This window comes from Lathamus discolor, chromosome 10 (genome assembly GCF_037157495.1).
Source record: "Lathamus discolor isolate bLatDis1 chromosome 10, bLatDis1.hap1, whole genome shotgun sequence".
NCBI classification, from domain to species: Eukaryota; Metazoa; Chordata; class Aves; order Psittaciformes; family Psittacidae; genus Lathamus; species Lathamus discolor.
The window spans coordinates 18,739,316-18,754,240 of NC_088893.1; the positions used below are offsets into that span (position 1 = coordinate 18,739,316).

Below are 14,925 nucleotides of genomic sequence, written 5' to 3' on the forward strand. Positions count from 1 at the left end.
ATTAGCAGCAGTCACAAAGAGGGATGGATTGAATGCCAGTGAGGAGGGAACATCTCCTCCTCCATCTGTACTCTGCTCTCAGCTCCCCTCTGAGCCCAAACCGTGATGTCAGTGCCACAAACCAGCCCCCTCCGGCTTTCAGTCTGTGCTGCTGGTGTTTGCTTTCATCTCCTGCTGCCTGCTTTAATAGGAAGCAGCAGGAGATGAACTGTGGTTTGGGCAGCCCTGAGGCTGCAGGGGCAGGGGTTTGGGAGCTGCAGGTATGTGGTACATAAGAGATCCCTGGACCCACTTCCATTTATTAGGCCTCCACTAACTCTTCTTCTGGGTCTTGCACTTTGCTGTTCTTCAGGCAAGTCAAGCCATTGCTTTTATTGCCCTCTTGCTGGTTGGAGTCACATTGGACATTGGAGTCCCTGGCACTGTCTGAGCCGCAGGGACCATCAGCCTGACATTCCAGACAGTTTTGCTTCCACAGTAGCAATCTAGAGCCACGGCATGAACTACTTAGGTTAAGTGCATCAAGGGCTGAGATAAGGGATGCCTGAGAATTACAAGCTGTATCCTTGGGATAGCAGTGGCATTTTCCTGATGGTTTCTAAGGTCTTGCCTGTTTTCTCAGATCACTGACAGAACAGAAGGGGGCAGGAATCAGGCTGTATTTAGGTATAGGTAGCAAAGCATTTCTAACACAATGAAATACACAATTACAGGTGAGAAAATGCCCAGTGCCAAGAACAGCCAAAGCCAAACCTGTGACTGGGTGCTCTTCACACACTGCCCAGTGTCATTGCTTGGGTCACCTGCATTCTCCAGCTAGTTGGGCTTTAGCTGTAAAACACACCGGGTACGGAGTGTGTGTAGATGTGAGTTTGGGTACTAGAGCTATGCTGGAGCTGGTGGGAAAGTGAGGTTAACTGATTGACCTATGGGTCTCCTCACCCTCTCCATGCAAATGTTGCAACAACAAAGTGTTTCTTAGCAAATTAGCTGATACCAGTACTATTATCCTTATAAGTTAAATGCCAATGGTGATTTGTATTGTATAAATCTATCTCTCTATATTGCTGCTATCTCTCCTGGTGAGAGATGTTCCCACCTTTCAGCCATATGAACTTTCAAACTGCTGAGCTAAACAAAGAGATACGGTTTTCCTTTAAAATACCATAATGAAGTGCTTACAGACAAATGAGTTACCTTCATGCTGATTAGAGGAGCAGCTGGAAAGCCCCTGTAAAGCAGCAACACTTCATTGCTCGGTGATGCACCACCAGTTGCAGCAGCAGTTGCCAGCAGATCCCATCCGATCCATAGGCAGAGCAAGTTTCCTAGGAGAGGAAACCCCCAACTTTGGCGCTACCTGGGAGCCTTTCTTTCTTACTTAGAAGATAAATGACATCCTTTATGGGTGCTGGGGTGATTGGAGGTGTTGGATGCGGCTGCCTTGCTATTTACCAAAGTATCCTCTAGAAAGCAGCATCCTTTCTCTCCCACGACCTTGTGTGTGACCATCCCCGCTTTACCTGCGCAGTCCATCACTTTTCTGCATTACATTACGCTGGCCTTAACTTCAGGAAGGGTTTCCCTCTTAATTAAATGTGATTTATCTGCATTGCGCTAAACTCCAGAGGGATGCGAGAGCCCAGCTCCCCCCCAGTGGATGGGGTCCATTCCCAGGCGTGTCGCCCATCCTCAGCCAAGGGATCCTGCAGGTCTGCATTCCTATGAGCCACGTTTTCAAGCTGAAGGCGAGGATGACAGCAAGCTCTTCAGATTCATGCACTATTCATGCAGTCCTCTAGGCTCCAGTGAAGCCCTTATAAGATAATAAGAAGTCAGTGAGATGTGGCAGCCTACAGCTCCACTGCCGTTTTCACCCAGGGATCTCTGCGTTTCACTAACATTTATTAACTGAGTCTTGCAATAGTCTGGCAGGGTCTGAGGTTCAGTTTAGATCCGAGGGACTCTCTCTGTGCAGGGAATGAAAGGAAAGCTTTGGATCCAGTACCAAAGAGGAATGGAGACGAGAAGGCTCAGCAGAATTAAACACAGTTGTGAGTAGGGATGGGTACAGTGGAAGAGTAAACTGGGTGCTGAAATGGAGGACAAGGTCAAAAATGGTGTCCCACTTCTCACCTCTCCTGGGGCAGATGAAGGGAACTGAAGTACGGTGGGACAGAAGTTTATGGATGAGAAAGGGGTGGGAGAGCAAGCAGGAGAATTTAGGGAAGGACAGACCTGAGCGAGAAAAGAATGACAAAGGCAGGAGCTGGAAGGTAACAAGGAACAGGGGCAGGAAAATGGCATTCAAAGGACAAAAACGATGGGCTGCGAAAATGAGAGCTACCAGGAAGGATTAGAAAGGACCTGTTAAGTGCCCATGTGCCCCTCTGTGTGCAGGATGGCTGCGGCTGAGTCAATCCCTTGCACATCTCCTGTTATTGCAGAGATATAAGTGTTTTGCCCAGCTAGGTTAGGTGTGCTGTTGGCTTTTATTTCCACTGAGGGGGATCTCCCAGCACCAGGGGGGCCCGCACTGCCCCAGTTCAGCACTTGGAGCTGCGGCACATTGACCCCAGCAATGCCCCTTGCTGGGAAAGCAGACCTTGTACTGCCCACTTGAGAAGAGCTACTGAAGAAAATCACTGCTGTGATTGATGCCAGTGCCCGTGTGCCACGTGCTGTATGCAGCAACGAACGTGAAGGGAAAAACCCATCATTTTCCAGGTTATTGAATCTGTCTGGGTAGCCAACAGATACGAGGCAGTTGACATCCTGTGTTTGCTTCAGAAATCAGGATAATCCCAGCCCACGGGCTGTCTCCCTTTCACAGGGATTTCGTATCCTTTGTTGCTTTAAAAAAACAAGAAATTGGACAACTAGACTGAAAAATGCCTTTTTATTCTCTATGCTTCCTAAGCAGTGTTTGAGAGTCAGCTCCTTCTGTACTTTTACCAGTCTAATTTAAAGCTGCTTCTTTAGATGTGTGACATTAAGGAGCTGCACATCTTTCACCCACAGGTAGTGGCATCCATGCAGAGGCAAGGCTGTTAAGAATTGCCTGAGTGACCCCACTCCGGCTCTTGCTGAGTCTCCTGCCTGTGTTTCACATGGTGGTGGACACCAGATGCTGTAAGAGCCCCAGCATAGGCAGACGTTAGATAATCTGCTTCTGCTTCTTGCTATCTGATCCTTATCCCTCACAGTGAGTGTTTCAGTCCCTGAAACTCCAAGGTTTGATATTCCTCCCACTGTTACTGGTAAACCTCAGTCTATTTGTTAATGTTCGGTTAAATGTTTGCACCTCCAGTTACAATCCGTGGGGAAAAAAACCCCTCACCCAGCAATATAAACTAGGACTATTATTGCCATTTCCCTGCCTTCCAAAATTAGATGCCCTATCTATTATTTACCGTTGTTTACTGCCATCCTGGTGTGGTGAAGACAGCAGCCTCGTGGCGTGTCAGCAAAGCTCTGTGTGTCAGCACATGGGTGTTTCTGTCGCAGTGGGTTGAAAGCCAGGCACGATTTCCATGTGTGGACTGCTGCACAGAGGTTACCTTTATGACAATCAGTGCTTACAACAGCTCCTTCACATGGGCTGTTAGTGCTTTGGGGTGGTTTTTTGCGGTGTCTCATCCTCTTCTGTTGGTTTCTGCCAAAGGGAGGCTGAGCCTCATAGGAATGCAGGGTCACACCGAGCTGCTCATCTTACCTAGAGCAAGGCAAGTCCCTGTGGTCAAAGCAAGTGGTGACAGTGGCAAAAGACTGCCTGGCTGTGCCTCTCCTTTCGCAGCCCCAGGGCGCTGCGTGCAGCACACCTTGCTGCTGCGCAAGGGTGCAGAAGGAGAATCTCAAAGCACCGAATGGGATCTCGCAGCGAGGAGCCTCAGGGCTCCATACACCTGGAGTCCCGAGTTACTGTAGAATTGCTCTTTCAAAGGAGTGGAGCACGTGAGAGAAGAAGGTGTTTGGCTTCTGTAAAGGAAATCAGGTGTCTGGGCAAGAACCTATGGCTCCTGAGGGACAGGACCAAGCCAAGCCTCTCCGTCTTTGGGGGTCTCAGACTCAAGTCTGTTCATCATTCACCTGGGGACATTTGTGACACTGAAATCTCAGGGCTGCACACGTCTGAGGTGCTCGTGGTGACCCAGATGCACCCTGGCACAGCAGCAGGGCTGGTGGCTGGGGTTGGCTCCCCCTTTCCCTGCTGCAGATCAGAGAAGGGCTCTTTAGGGCACGCTTCCATGCAGATTCGCGTCGCTAGGTACCATTTGTGTTACCGAAGATGCAGGGATGTGTATCTCACCTGACAAAGTGCTCTGCCTTTGCACCTCCATGTGTGAGAAAAGGGTAATTTATTTAAATTTATGATGGCTAACAGGCTTATCTAACCACAGTTAAAATAACTTGCTAAATTATTCGTGTGATATTTGGAATCATGATTGTGGGAACAAATTAGCCGACTGAAAACGGGAGACTGATTTAGCTCATTAATAATGGATTAAGGGAGGCCGGGTGCTGGGCGAGCGGCCAGGCTGGCTCTGAGCATACAAATGGGGTGTTTCCGTGTTAGAAATGCGCTTTCTGGGCAGTGGTTGTGTGGAAAAGCATCACCAGCTCTGCTGAAGAGGATGTGGCTGCAGAAGCAGGAGACTGCATCACAGAAGCCCAGACTGGTTTGGGTTGGAAGGGACCTTAAAGTTCCTCCAGCTGCAACCCCTGCCATGGGCAGGGACCCCTTCCACTGGAGCAGCTTGCTCCAAGCCCCTGTGTCCAACCTGGCCTTGAGCACTGCCAGGGATGCATTGTTCAGGTATTCTGTGCCTGGTGCTCAGGCTACTTCTGAGCTAAAGAACCATGTCCCAGGCAAATGCATGGCCATCTAATGAAGGTTTTATACTTACTTTAAAATGTCTCCAGCACCAGTTCAAACATTGCCAGCTTCACTTGTGTAAATGATCCCAGCAAAGACCTGACTCTAGAGAGTTTTCTTTTAGAGGTAAGGTGGTACCCAAGGTCACCCAGTATTTAGCAGAGTGATGCTTTCCTTCTGCGTCTCGCTTACAAAGTCAAATAACATGGTGGACATGTAAAGAAAGCCACCTCATCACCTGGAGATCCCTCAGTGGGCATTGCTCTGCATAGAAACCAGTTCTTGCAGTGCCAAAGGACTGGAAGACGTTTAAGAACCTTTGAGGATTTGCCAGATGATTTGGTGCACCATCAGATAAGGATGATATAATACAAACAGGGCACGACTTGGATAATGAGGGACTATATGTGAGGTGACGTGATTGCTTGATTAAGATAATAGTTGAAGCATGTGGAGAAGGAAATTATAATTTATATATTGCTGATTGTGAGGCTTATTTTAAGGACATAATTTAAGGATTGTCAAAAGCAGAAAGATCCTGAGCAAAAGTAAGTCACCTCAAGAAAAAAGAGGAATTGCTACTGAGCAATTAATGTCTGAGGCAAAGCAGGAGGTAGGCAGCAAAGGGTGGAGGTGTTGGAGAAGACAAAGGCAAGAGCTCATGTTCTTAGCAAAGAACTGAACCAGGAGCCAAACACCCACCAGGGTCAGGAAGGGCAATGGATGTATCTATCTGTACCTTATTCTTCCAGGATAGATGCTGCTTGAGTTAAGCAGGATGCATGGAAGCTCCTCCCACCGGCTTTCTGCATCCCTGCTGCTGGGGATGCTGGTGTGCGAGTTTGAGCTAACCAGTCCTGCTGCATGTCTTAAGCCACCTGCACCATGCCACCCATCTTTAGCTGTTGACAGATACCTGGAAATATCAATTGCAGCATGATCTAGGGGAAATGATGGTGTTTTAAATCAGGCAAACATGTGGGAGGAACTGTGAGCAGCCTTTAGCAACTGAGTGCTGCTTTGGTGATGATGAGCTATTGGTGATGGTGAAACACTGCTGGGCGGTGTGAGACTGGCGAAGGGGGTGGGCATGGTGGGCGAGGTGCTAGCATGGCCAGAGCCATCTGCAGCAGCAGATAGACATCTCTGCATCTCCAGTGTTAGAGCACGGGAGGAATTTCCCCAGGGCAGCCAGCTTTCCGCCTGCATTGCTGATTTGTTCATCTGCAGTGTCTTTTATTTGATTAATGTGGAGGGGTTTGCAAACTGATCAAGACAGACCCGGCCTGCCTGTAATTTCAGCTAAATTACAGTGATGCTCAATTTCAAACATACCTTTGATATGGTAATAGAAAAAGCCAATTTAGCATATTGCACAGACCCAGGGTAAAGTGGAGGCGATACTGAATAGTGATGGAACACATACACAGGTACCAGCAGTAGGGGTTAGTGATAAATACTCCTGTAGAGACTGAGTAGATTTATATTGTTATCCCTCTGCAAGCTTGTACCTTAACTCCTAATACCTTTAATTAGAGCTGTTCAGAGCAGGTTTTCAGCTTGCTTCCATTGTGTTCCTATTATGAATCAAAAGTTTATTTGCTTCTCTGATGGGTGGGAAATAATGACATGGCATAGAAGCTCCCAACTGGCACTGCCTCTATCGAGATGCCACGGTGAATGAAACTGCCCGTGTGTTATGACCTTGATGCACCATTTAAATGGGTGATTTTTCAAGGCAGATAAAATCTTTCACATTAGGCAGGGGATGAGCCACTGGTTTGTGCTACGGATGCAGCTCCCCCCTTCTCCTAATTAATAATAAACAGTAGTGCTGGAATAGATTTATGGTTGTCAGCAGAGCAGTTAACTGTCATGCCACTGATGAGTCAATGGCTTGTTGTATCATAAGTGCCGATAATACCCGGCTCTGGGCTGGGCACTAAGCTGTGAGATGGCAATTTAGTTTTCACACACCATTTAGTTATGCTTTTATTTCAGATTAGTCTCAGGGTTTTTTTCCCTTTTTATTTCACTTCTAATGCATGAGGCTCAACAGTGACCCAGGTCACAGTGGGAGAACTCATTGGCACAGCCGGAACTTCAGCTGCGACTGTCACTGTGGGTTTTAGAGAGGAGGATGCCTGGCAGAGACAGGGGACCAACCAGCTCATTGGCACACCAGTGCCTGGTGATAACTATGGACCAAAGCCCATGCTCACAGGGATCCGACAAGCGATAGGGAAACACCACCACAGGTAACAGACTGCATGTGCCTTTCCATAGCAGAGTCAAATTCAAAGCTTCATATGAATTCCAAAAGGAGTGTCCTGTTCCCAATAATGTATTTTTTAGAGTGAAGGTAATGCAAGGACTCTTAGGCTGATACTGCATCAGCAGAGGGTGATGTGATTCAAGGTGTGATTTAAGATGAGTTTAGGTAGCACAGAAAAGGCAGGGGTCAAAGCTTGGTGGAGATGATGCTATATTTGACGGCAAAGGGCTGCAAGTCTCTTTGTTAACCCACAGACTGTCTCCAAAATGGGGCCTTAAAACAGGGACTTGGTGATCTGTCTCGTTTTGAGGCTCTTCAGCAGATACTCTCCTTTAGCAAAATATATGACTATAAATGATCCGAGATCATCTTTGGGCACCCCCAGCTGTAGTTGGGATTCCAGGCACTTGTTCTGGGCTTTGTGGTTCCTCTTTGGTACTTTGCCTTCCTTTGAGGGTTGGAATGCTGAGAATTCCCTTTTGCTTGATAACATCATCACCTTTATATTTCTCAATGAGGTTCACCTGGGTTTCCAATGAACCCAGGTTGTTTTACAGGTGAGCACAGTGTTGGGGTTTGGGGAGCATGATGGTTTAGGAGATGATGGGGTCTGCTTCTTCACAAAGCCCTTACCCCCTCTTCCTGTGCCTGTAGACACCCCTTGGTGAAATGGTCCTTACAAAGCGAATTTCAAAGCCTTTTGTGGAGCAAAAGATTTTTCCCTGCGGACATGGAGATGCTCAGTACTGTGGAGACCAGGTCTGAACCTGTTTAGAGCAAAGCTGCGTTGAATGAAATCATCTGGGGAAGGAAACCTTGTAACCCTACACGCATCCTCACTTATGGCCTTCTTAGTGTTAACAGGAAAATGCCATTCAGGTGTATGTAGCTAAGAAAGTAAAACGGTATTTTATTCAGGAATGGCCAGCAGAAAAAAAAGGAAAAACAGCCTATAAATAATAATGCATCTTTTATATTCAACTTTTTCCCAGTGAAATGACATCTGTTATATTCAATTCCTGTGTATTTTCTCACATCGACTGAACAGCTCTCTTGGTGCTAGCTTGAAGCTCTGTCAGACTGACTCCAAAAGGTAGAGGAAGATCCCATGTGAGATGGAGATGCCTGCAGCAGAACAGTGGAGGGCTCTCTGTCCAACAGCTCTTCTCTGTATTTTAGCACTCATGGTGATATTATACAGAATTCACAGGGAGGCTTTATTTCTGCAGCCCCAAATCTCAAAGCTCTTTTCCATCTGGCTGTTCTTTGTGAACAAACTTCCCTACGGAAGGGTTTGAGTCCATCTGGAACAGGGTCTGGAAGTTCATTAAAACATAAGACTTGGTAAAATTAAAATGCATAAGGATCATCACTGCAGCTTGGTGATGGGAAATCAAACGTAGTGCCTGCTTTCTGAAAAGCCTGCTTGGAGAAGGGTATATCTGACACCCAGTGTTTGACGGGGTTCCTACACTGTTCCTCTCATTTCCTAGTTGGTCACTGTGATGCTCGCAGTGTTTTCGAAGCAGCATTTCCACACATTTGACTTTTAAATTGCAGTGGGATTATAGCGACAGCACATGGTTACATGCTTCAATGTGTGAAAGACATTGTATTTTACATTCATTAACCCGACAATAATGGGCTGTGGGTGAAAACTTCCACCAGCAATCACAGCTCCTGATTTTGCACTTGGATTTGCACTGCTCATCCTTCCCACCTGGCCTCTGCCAGTGGCTTCAACATGACTTGATGTGGCTGTAAGGCTGCATCACTGGCAGCAGAGCCTGTGCAAGCCTGGGTGTCCAGGGTTAGTGGCCTCTATGGTCAGCTCAGTGAATATCTCCCCACAAACACTTGGTTTTTGTTAAACATCTCAATTCAGAGTCCCTGTTTTTAGGGCAGTGTAAATCAGGCTGCGTGTCCCCCAGTGCTGGGAAGTCTGCACTTCTGAAAGCAGGTTTTAACATCACCATGATTACAGCCTAATGCAAGTTTCTCTTAGGGCATGGCCTCAATATATGGATTTAATTTTGAGGAGGAAACTAAGTGGGTGAAACTGAAAGCGATCCAAGTGCTCAAACATCAACGTGCTGCCGCATTTAATCGCAAGTAGCCAGTCAGTAGCTTTTGAGCTATGTTACTTGGGTAGACGAAGTCAAAGGCTCCTCGTATTTGTTTCAGCCTTTTTCCATATTGAAAGTTTTGGACATCTGTCTGCATGATTCCTCTTGCATTTCATGAGTTATGGCCCTGGTGAATTTTGGAGCATGCCACGAAATGCACAGACAACCCCAAATGCAGATACGTAGAATCATAGAATAGTTCGGGTTGGAAAGGACCTCAAGATCATCCAGTTCCAACCCCCCTGCCATGGGCAGGGACACCTCACACTAAACCATCCCACACAGGGCTTCATCCAACCTGGCCTTGAACACTGCCAGTGATGGAGCACTCACAACCTCCCTGGGCAACCCATTCCAGTGCCTCACCGCCCTAACAGGAAAGAATTTCCTCCTTAGATCCAATCCAAACTTCCCCTGTTTCAGTTTGAACCCGTTACCCCTTGTCCTGTCACTACAGTCCCTGACAAAGAGTCCCTCCCCAGCATCCCTGTAGGCCCCCTTCAGGTACTGGAAGGCTGCTCTGAGGTCCCCACGCAGCCTTCTCTTCTCCAGGCTGAACAGCCCCAACTTCCTCAGCCTGTCTTCATACGGGAGGTGCTCCAGCCCCTGATCATCCTCGTGGCCTCCTCTGGACTTGTTCCAACAGTTCCATGTCCTTTCACTGGTTGTCCTGCTAAATTTGGAATATTTGAAGTTTCTGTTAATATGTCTAAAAGCAACGGAAATGACATATAAATTCTGAAATCAAAGGGGGCAACAAAACGTCTAGAGCTAACTGCAGAGTGGATGGATGGAGGAGATGCAGGAAAAACAAAAGGGAATCTTGTGTATGTGCAGGTAACTGCACTGCGACACTTTGCTCCTCTGAAATATTGATGATTTATTCTATGTACAGAGCTGGCAGAAGCTACTGGTGGTGGTTCTGACCATTTCTTTACCTCAGTGCTGGAGCAAACAACCTGCTCAGGGCAGGCATCCTGCTGTTTCCTCTGCTGTGCACAGCTCTCTGCAGAGGGCCCTGCAATCTCTGAAGCAGTAAGGAATTGGGTGCGTTTTCACCACCCACTCCTGTCGGGCAGCATCAGCTCTGGAGTATGGAGCCCCAGGACAGGGGAGAGGTGCACTGCTTGTCTTCAGATGCTTTGCCTCAATGACAGCCACTGACATCAGTAATGTCCACTTGAGCAAAAAAGCAGCTCCCAGTGGCCCTAAGCTTGGTCTTGGCAGAACGGCACCAATATTGTCCTTGTTTCATGGTTGGAGAGCTGAGGTGCTGGAAACATCATGTAGGTATCTGAAAGTGTCAGCAAAGAGGTCCTGCTTTGTTTTAAGCATCAGGTTGTCCTTCCCTTGGGCATGGCACTAAAACACTGCCATATCCTCAATACGCCTCATGCTGAGGCTGTTCCATTTGAGTTGAGCTTGGCTTGCCTGTGGCTAGTTAGGGCTGGTTTATATTTCCACTACCTGTCACCTTCTTGTATTCTTTGTTCGTATACAGAAGATAATAAGGCTGAAAGACGAAAATGGGTATGGTGATAGAGAATATCTAAAGAGAGCACATGATGTTAAGTAATGACCATTAAACTCCATAATAAATCCTTGGTGATGGTACAAAACCTTTGCATCTGCTCGCAAGGTAGAATTATTTCATGGCTTCCAGGCCCCATACGTGGATATATGTCAGTGCCTCAGCATCTTCAGGGACACATCCATAATAAAGATAATACTAATTTTCCTAGCAATGTGTTTTCCTGTCAGCCAAAGGTAATCAAGTGGTTAAAGGAGAACTCAGTTTGCTACCTAATGTGAAAAATAACTCATGCGTTTTATGTCTCCTAGTCTTCTAACTTCCACCAGTGTCAGGCCACATTGGTTTTGCATTTACTGTAACAACCTTCCAGTAGATATGAGGCAGAGCTTGCTACGTGTGGGGTTTCTAATCACTTTTCTTGTGTGTCTGATGTCTCAGCTATCCACGGACCTTGGGCATGATCAGATCACGGCTCCCAGCTAAACAGATTTAATGTGGAAATACAAGAATGGATCCAAAATGAGGTGGAACTAACAGATGAAAATAATGAGATTAAATGATAGCAATTGAAAGGCTTCTAATGTCTTAGATGCAGTACAGTAACACTCCTTTACTATTTATCCAGCCCTGAGGACAGTTATTTCCTTGAGGAAGGTATAGACGTTGATATAAGTGCTGTATTTTCTGTATCTGTTCTACCCAGGCTAATTGAAAAGCTATCATGGAGAGGAAATTGGGTTGGTGCTGGGAGTTTGTGCTTGTGCTCTCATCTTCAGGAAGGCATAGGAAATCTCCAGCAAATTAATTGTTTGGGCTTGAAAGTGCTCCATTAGCTGAGGTAACGGGCAAATTCGGCATTCCCCAACAGCGATCCCGGGATCCGGATCTCACTGCTCATTACTTCTGCACCATTCAGTCCCATATTTTCTAAGTTTGCATAAAATAAATTGGTGAATTACCCCTGTAGCTCATGAGGCATCATGGCAGAGGCGAGCACACTCACAGCACCTGGGTTAAAAGAGAAGATCATCCCAGGGCGGCAGAATTACCACTCCCAAGCACTAAAAGGGTTGTTAAAAGACAAACACTCCTGTTGAACACACACACGTTGTCTATGTGTGTGTATAAAAGGGAGATTTAAACCTTGTTTCCTGGCCGGGTCCCCATCAAGTCCATTGCTTTGCGGACCACAACCCTCCTGTGCTGCAGGAGCGGTCCCATTGCCATCAGGGACTCGCAGCTCCCATCACTGGGGACGTATCCCACGGTTTCATATCCCTTCCGACCTGCAGTGCCTTCCGAGTGCAGGAAATGCTTTATTTTCTTCTCTTTGTTTGCCTTTTATGTTTCTCCTTTTAATGGTGTATTAGTGGCAGGGAAACCCATAGAAATAAAAGTGTTCTGCAAAAAGGCTACAACAAAATGCTCGATACCAGGGAGGGATGAATGAGACCTTGAAATTACAGCCTGCAATATATGAGTCAGTGCTGCTCGCAGGTACTAAAGGCATTAATTCCTGAATACTGTCTGCTTTAGTAGGTAATTTTTGTGACATGCCTGGAGAGGCTGGTGCCTTTCCCCATCTACTATAATGAAGTATGGCAGGTTTGAGAGAGATGAAGGACTTTGCAAAGGTGCAGCAGCCTGACACCGGGATTCATTTTGAGCATGAGCTGGTTCCTATTTTATCTAAGCCTGATTCCGTCATCCTTGGAAAGGAGGGTGCTTGCTTTTGATGGTGAATCTTGTTATAAGTACTTATTTGGCATGCTGGTGAAGAAGAAAAGCTATCATGATCTGACATGTGAAACGTGAAGTCTCAATTACTTTTATGTTGTTTTTCCTTCTGTGGATCGGGAGTGAAAAATACGTTTTAATTAAAGAGAGAAATACGATATCCAGATCTCGGCATGCCTCGTGGAGGACAGCCTGGATTTGGGAGTGCTTCCCAAGTCTTGGAACACAGCTCTGCACTTCACAGGCATGGGCAGCAGCCGTGGCTGATAATGCTGACTGATTGATTTGGCCATTATCTGACAGTTTCTTTACTTAAGGGGAAAGGAGGCTGTGGATGATGTCTTGCACATTCAGATAGCTGCTATTGTGATGTTCTCGATGCATTTTATATTCTAATCCTTCTTTTTCTTTGCAGGCCTATTCTTTTTAGGAAATGAGGGTTATGAGAGTGTGCTTTTGCCTTCCGTCATCACCTCCTGCCCCCAGCCACTTCTGAATCCCTTGACCAGCCTGAATTTGCTCATTACAAGAAGGCTCAGAGATAATGAATCTCTGCAAGTGCTGCTCCAGTCAGTGGTGAAGCAAAGATGCTGCTCAGGTAATAATTATGAGTAAAAATACATACAAAATATGCTCCCAGGTAAAAACCAGGGGGATTATTATGCCCTTTTGTTGATACTGTATGGATTATTAGATGGCATGTAAGATGGACTGGCTGCAGCACGTGCTCTTGACCATGCAGCAAGCCAGAACAAAGCCAAAAGCCACTGAAAATGCAAGGGCATTTCTGAACATGCTGTGGGGCTAAGGGGTTGGGAGAATGGTGGCCTCTGTGTTAAGGAGCTGAGCCTCCCATCCCCATGTTACTACAACCTTGCATTACATTTTCCACTGACCAGAAAGAAGGTCAAATTAGCTCTTTTGCTCAAATTACTGCCTACTTTGAAATAAAAAGGGTAATGTTGGTGTGCTGGGCCAAATTGTCTCCTAATGCGTTTTGAAGAGCCACGTCTGAAAATGAAGAGGATGGTTTCCTTGCCTGCGTTTCCTAATGGTCCTTAAAGGCATCTCACTAGTAATAAATAATAACACATGCCTTCAATCAGTCTATTTAGGATAAAGGGCTTGGCTCTTCCTCCTTTACAGTAAGTGGGCTAAAAGTAAAGCTTTTTATGGAGCTCCGTCTAATTCCCAGCTGCACTGCACCACTTCACTAATAAAGCACTGTTTTTTTCATCCCAGAAAATTCTATTTACCCATCACTGTGCTTAGCAAAGTGTGTTGAAAGCCAACCAACTTCAACATCTAGCCCATAATGATGCTTGCACTTCCCTTTGAATGCTCCTGCTGCTGGGAGCTGAGATCACTGAACCCAATGGATACTTCAGCTGGTGCTTCCTCAAGGCAGCCTCACTAAACAAGCTTAAATTTAGTCCATGCCTTACTGAATAACACTAGAATTGTAAAGGGCTGTGCTATGAGACTGGCAATCACTCTGCTTGGTGGTGCGTGGCTGCAGCAGTGCTCTGTGTATCTGAGATCGTCAACAACTTAAAAGGGATCAAACACAGTCATGACAAGCATGTAGCTGGGTAATTATGCAGTATTTTAATAGAATCATAAAAAATTCATTACATTGTCTGCACGTCTTGTGCTCATAAAGAAAAAAAAGGCAGAAAATGGAAAAAAATCGAAATCCTGCTTTTGTTAAATGAGGAAGTGCTGCAGAATTGTTCGTGCTTTGCTCTAGAAATGACCCAATGGAAGTTCATGGCATAATGACCTCAAATCCCAGTGACTTCAGGACTGTGGTAGTTGGGAAGCTCAGGAGAGGGCAATGGGATGCCCTTACAGCCCCTCTGGTATGCCCCAGCTGAAGCTCACATTGGGGTATCAGCACCCTGCCCATGGAGGTGGATGGGTTTGTCCCATCCCTGCCAATGCTGCAACTGGTGGCAGATGTGGTGGAAGACTCGTGCTCCCACCCCATGCCCCACTGTGGTAGGTATGGTCCCCCCCCATCTTCTCCAGGCACATGGAAATGGGCAGGGCTTGCAGAGATCAGGGGTTGCTCCTTGCAAGCTCTCTGCTGAGTGTAGTTACATGGATTTGATGCATGTAGCACATGCCTTTAATTGGGTTAAAGGGTCCATGCATAAACAGGGTCTTTCTACATGAGCCCTTTTGGCACCCTAAGTCAGGCTAGAGCTCATAATAACTGTTTATTTAATACTTAGTATATGTCACTAATCATCTTTACTTGAAAGGAACTGATTACATTTAAACCCCAGGAAGTCAATGAGTATTTTATTACCAATTTCATTAAGGCCAGCATTTTAATTCTCGCCATCTAAATCTCTGCATTTGAGTAGAAATT

The 14,925-nt window shown here is 46.3% G+C and overlaps 1 protein-coding gene across 1 annotated transcript in view; it reads left to right on the forward strand.

The window, feature by feature from the left end:
- Positions 1–13,021: 13,021 nt before the first annotated feature.
- The window catches only part of FSTL4 (follistatin like 4), a 396,562-nt gene continuing 394,658 nt past the window's right edge, over positions 13,022–14,925 (forward strand). Inside the window, exon 1 of the mRNA XM_065690678.1 lies at positions 13,022–13,146. The gene's annotated coding sequence lies outside the window, so the exon portion shown is untranslated. The remainder of the gene's footprint in view (positions 13,147–14,925) is intronic.